The following is a 5,860-nucleotide window of genomic DNA, read 5'->3' as shown; positions in this document are numbered from 1 at the left end:
ATATTTTAAGCTATTTGATACTAATTTAAAGATGTATTTAATTAATTTTTATGTGACGTGAAATATGATAATAAAAACTAAATACAAAAAGTTATGTCAATGACCACATTTTGATTGAAAACTCTATAGTCAAGTCAAGAATGTCCATATAGTTAATAATCGGTTTCCAAAGTTTTATACATTTAGAGTGGGTTAGAACCAAATACCCTCTTAGAAATATTGAGAAATTTAAATGGGGAATGGTAAGGATCTTGAAAACAGAAATTTTGTTTGGGGTGGGATTTTGGGTAAATAGTTAGTGATTGAGTTAGTTGAACATAAGGACTAGGGTGGTAGTTAGAGGAAAAAGTGATGTATTAAAGGGACCCTAAAGTAAAATTTAAACTTTCATAATCTAGATAGAGAATGTCATTCTAAAAATATTTCCAATTTACCTCCATTGTTCAATGTGCGCAATCTTTTTATATGCACATTTTCTGATGCACCATCTCCTACTGAGCACGTACAGTGCAGTATATATGTATTTGCATTTGTGATTGGTGGATGACTGTCACATGAAAAAGGGGCAGGGAAAATGGAACTTACTGATTAAAATTCAGACAAATTGTTATTGACTTTTTTGGTATGCCTTTCATTATTATTCAATTATACAGTATTTAATGGTCCTTTCATTTTAATGCAGGTTTGCCAAATCTTTTTTATGTGAAGGGACAGTCATGCACATTAAATTATACTCATACTTATGCTCAGTGTTTGTCATAGCTTAGTATGGTGGTGGGGCATACATCAATATTTATGGCTAGGAAATCTACAAATAATAATATATTTCCTAACAATGTGCCCATTTTTTGCTCTGCTTTTTTTTCTGGAACCACAAAAACTAGGGCAGAGGACCACCAGCTGGCTGTCAATCACAATTTTAGTTTAAAATACCACAGGGTATGAGTTAATATTCATGCACATATACTACTCCAATATACAAAACTTGTACACATGTGTATTACCTAATGACATTTGTATAACTTCTTTTTGAGAACAAATTACTATACCTACAATAAATCTTAACAGGTTGGATGTGACCTGTGGTGCACAGTTTGTATAAACTTGGATTAATGTGTTATTTGCAGTCTACTTGGTACAATGCTGCTAGTAAATAAACTCTTATTCCAGGGGTTCAAGAACAGTGGGAATTTTTGAAGGTTACCATTTTAGATGCAACTGCACACTGTATTAGACATTTCTTTATAAGTAAAAGAAAAAGGAATTTGATATGGTTTTCCAAAGAAGTAGCACATGCTCTAAAGACAAAAAACATAGCTTATAAAAATTACCAACATACAGTCAGATGATGACATGCAAATATGGAGATTCCAACAAAAAAACAACTAAGCAGTTAATGAGGAAGGTTAACGTTCATGCAGAAGAGAAGATAACACAGGCTGTAAAACATGGGGACAAAAACCTGCTATAGATATATCAGTGAAAGAAGAAAAGCTAAGGTTGGAATAGTAAAATTGAAAATAGTTGATGGTAGAATAGAAGAAGCAGATAAGCAAATTACAGACTTCAATTCAATTATTACTTCTGTTCTGTTTTCACAAAAGATTGTGAAGATAGACTGCTTAGATTAAGGGATGCTACAAAAAATAAAATTGAGCTGAGCACTAATCTTTTACAGCGGATGAGGTTTTGTTGGCATTATTAAAAAGAAATGTTAAAAAGTCAGTGGGTCCTGATAATATTCATCCAAGGGTTTTAAAGGAACTTCGATCAGTGCTAACTGCCCCATTAACTGATCCTTTTAATCAGTCACAATTGACAGATGTTGTTCCAGATTATTGGAGAATAGCGAATGTATTACCTCTTCATAAAAAGGGCAGTAGGAAAGAATCTGGTAAACACAGGCCAGTAAGTTTAACTTCAGTAGTAGGGAAATTAATGGAAAGTCTCTTAAAAGAAAGAATTATGACTTACACAAAGACAAACAGTTTAGAAGACCAAAATTTAGCATGGTTTTACTTCAGGAAGATCATGTCAGACTAATCTTATTGATTTATTTGGTTAAAGGGACAGTCTAGCCAAAATTAAACTTTCATGATTCAGATAAGGCATGCAATTTTAAACAACTTTCCAATTTACTTCTATTATCTAATTTGCTCAATTCTTGAGATATCCTTTGTTGAAGAAATAGCAATGCACATGTGTGAGCCAATCACACAAGGCCTCTGGGTGCAGCAACCAATCAGCAGCTACTGAGCATATCTAGATATGCTTTTCAGCAAGTGATATCAAGAGAATGAAGCAAATAAGATAATAGAAGTAAATTCGAAAGTCGTTTAAAATGACATGCTCTTTCTAAATCACAAAAGAAAAAAATTGGCTTTCATGTCCCTTTAAGTAACAAAAGTATTAGACCAGGGTGGAGCAGTTGTTGTAGCATATCTAGATTTCAGCAAAGCATTTAACAACGTCTCCCACAAAAAACTAATTCACAAACTGTATCTTATTATGACTCAATAATTGTGAAGTGGGTAGAATGCTGGCTTAAAGTGAAGGTACATTTTCATGAATGAGTGCCCGTTTTTTAAAAATACTATTATAAACAAGGGCACTTTCATTCATGAACGTTTACATTGCAGTGTTTTTGTTAAAATACTTATCTTTTGCTTCTTCCAAGCCGGACCAGTGATCCCCCGCCTGCTTCTTCCTCCTGTACTTATACCGCAATGATGAAACCGGCTTTTTCCAATCATGGCTCTGGTGGGGAAGCCTTGATTGGAGGAAGCCGGATTCGTCATTGCTGATGTAAGTATAGAGCAGCTGCGGGCGGGGGATCGCTGGTCTGACTTGGAAGAAGAAAAAGGTAAGTATTTTAACAAAACCGCTGCAATGTAAACTCTCATGAATGAAAGTGCCCCTGTTTCTAATAGTATTTTTTAAAATCGGGCACTCATTCATAAAAATTTACCTTCACTTTAAGGATTGAAAACAGAGTGTCATAGTAAATGGAGTACTTTTAGCAGTGGGGGCTGTTACTAGTGGTCTCTCATTAAAGGTCAGTTCTGGGGCCTGTTTTGTTAAACATATTTATCAGAGAGATAAGCAAATGGGATCTAAAGTTTAACACTGCAAAGTGTAAAATTATACATTTAGGGAAGAAAAATCCAAACGTTAATTACAGACTCATTGACACTTTACACTGACTGTTACAAATGAGGATTGGAACTTACTAATTATTATTTCAGATGATTTAAAATGTAGAAAACTATGTAGTATTGCAGTGAGTAAGGCTACCAAAATGGTACATAGTGTAAAAAAATGAAACTTACTGTACCAGGAGAGACTCAATTACCTAAATATGTTTAACTTAGAGGAGAGAAGGGAAATAGGTGATATGATAGCAACTTTCAAGTATATTAAAGGGCTTAGTAAAGCTGAGGCTGTATTTTAATTAAAAAGAAAAATTCAAGAACAAAAGGTAATGATCTCAAGCTGAAGGGTAGCAGATTCAGGAGTAATTTGTGGAAGTACTTCTTTACATAAAGGGTGATTGATTCATGGAATAAACTTCCACAAGAGCTGGTAATGAAACACACTGTGGGGTACTTGACAATGGAAACACAAAACACAAAGGTTTTCCTTTGATTCCCTGGACCAATCTTTGGATCGGGAATTTGAAAGTTATGAATTTGAGGAAATCTTTTCTACTAGATGGACACATTCAGCCCTAGGTGATCTTTTCTTTGAAATAGAAAATCTAAATATTAAGGAAACAAGGTTCAAGTTGGATAAATGGACCCTTGAACATTACCACAATTTGAACATAATTCCTATGGGCTTAATACTGATTAAACACCCCACTTTTTATGTTACAGAAGAGGATTTTATCAAAGAGTGAAACAGTGTCCTAGCAGAATGCTCGTTGAAATCATTGCTGTTAGTCATCAAATTTAAAACAGCTGAGCTTTCTAAGACAAGAGATAAAATCATTGAATTACAAATTACTTTGGACACTCAGACTCAAGACCCTTAGTACAGTGAAATGGATGTAATCTTGAAAACTACTGTAGAAAACACAAAGAGAGAAATAATTGATATTAAGCATTCAAAATATATAAGGGATTTTGATGATTATAAAATCAACCAAGTGTTTATATGGAAAAGAAACAATAGATTCCTCCAGAATAAAATTTTAAATAGAAATAGAAGATGGAGATCTAGATCACGCTCTAAACCACGAATGATATCCAATCAGGCAAAAAGGGTCAGCTTCTCTGATACAAAGTTATTGAGTTATTAAATACCCCCTAGGAATAGATTTAAGCTTTAGTAATACACTTAATCATAGACTTGAGTAAGGCACCTTTAAAACTTGGATAAATAAGTGTTTCGTATATGGTTTGTAAACCAATTAGAAGTAAGCATTTTATTTAAATGTCGAGGTGTGGGAGTTCTCATTCATCTATGAGTACGGGGTAAACCCAAAAAGCGTCAGATGGGGAACCTTACCTCTCTGAGTTGCTTTTTATTGTATGCTCAAGCCCATACTTCTAAAATCCATTGTTTTCAGCAAGACATTGAGCCGTTCTGGGAATTTGTTTTTGATTAGGGACTTTAAGAATGCCTAGGCTATCCTACGAACTAGATAATTTTATACTTTTAGGAAATATCGGGCAGACATGCTGGGCCTATGGCTCTTATCTGACTTCAAAATCTACAATGCCGTGTAAAAGTATTCACCCCCTTGACTTTTTACCTATTTTGTTACATTTCAGCCTTAACTTCAATGTTTTATTAATCTGAATTTGATGGATCAGAACACAAAATAGTCTGTTGGTGAAGTGAAATGAGAAAAATATATACATAAAACTATTTTTTAGAAATAGAAAACAGAAAATTGGCATGTGCGTATGTATTCACCCCCTTTTGTTATGAAGCCCATAAAAAGCTCTGGTGCAACCAATTACCTTCAGAAGTCACATAATTAGTGAAATGATGTCCACCTGTGTGCAATCTAAGTGTCACATGATCTGTCATTACATATACACACCTTTTTTGAAAGGCCCCAGAGGCTGCAACACCTAAGCAAGAGGCACCACTAACCAAACACTGCCATGAAGACCAAGGAACTCTCCAAACAAGTAAGGGACAATGTTGTTAAGAAGTACAAGTCAGGGTTAGGTTCTAAAAAAATATCCAAATCTTTGATGATCCCCAGGAGCACCATCAAATCTATCATAACTAAATGGAAAGAACATGGCACAACAGCAAACCTGCCAAGAGATGGCCACCCACCAAAACTCACGGACTGGGCAAGGAGGACATTAATCAGAGAGGCAGCACAGAGACCTAGGGTAACCCTGGAGGAGCTGCAGAGTTCCACAGCAGAGACTGGAGTATCTGTACATAGGACGACAATAAGCCGTACGCTCCATAGAGTTGGGCTTTATAACAGAGTTTGCAAAAAGGCATGTGGGAGACTCCTAAAATGTATGGAGGAAGGTGCTCTATATAGTATTTAGTCTCCCTATTGGAAAAGGGGAAACCAGACATGGACTCCTTGCTCAGTGTGCTTAGAGTAATATGGCTACACCTCACTGACGAGGTCCAATGAAGGCTGAAACGATCATCTGGGTTTGCTGTGTTCCTTGTTCAGAGAAGAATTGCCTGGTATTTCGGTGCTGGACTGACTGTAATAGGCGGGATCAGACTGATATACTACAGGAAAGTTCTTCTCTGTGAAAAGCATTTCCAGGCTAAAAGAAACTGCACCCAGGTGGTAAATCGCTATAGAACAGGCTAACAATAGTATTGAGCCAGTTGTTCGTTCCTGTGATTGTGCTTCTCTCTATGTGTATTT

The sequence above is a fragment of the Bombina bombina genome, chromosome 3, assembly GCF_027579735.1.
Source record: "Bombina bombina isolate aBomBom1 chromosome 3, aBomBom1.pri, whole genome shotgun sequence".
Taxonomy (NCBI): Eukaryota; Metazoa; Chordata; class Amphibia; order Anura; family Bombinatoridae; genus Bombina; species Bombina bombina.
The sequence above is the reverse complement of the archived record's forward strand: the minus strand, read 5'-3'. Positions refer to the sequence as shown.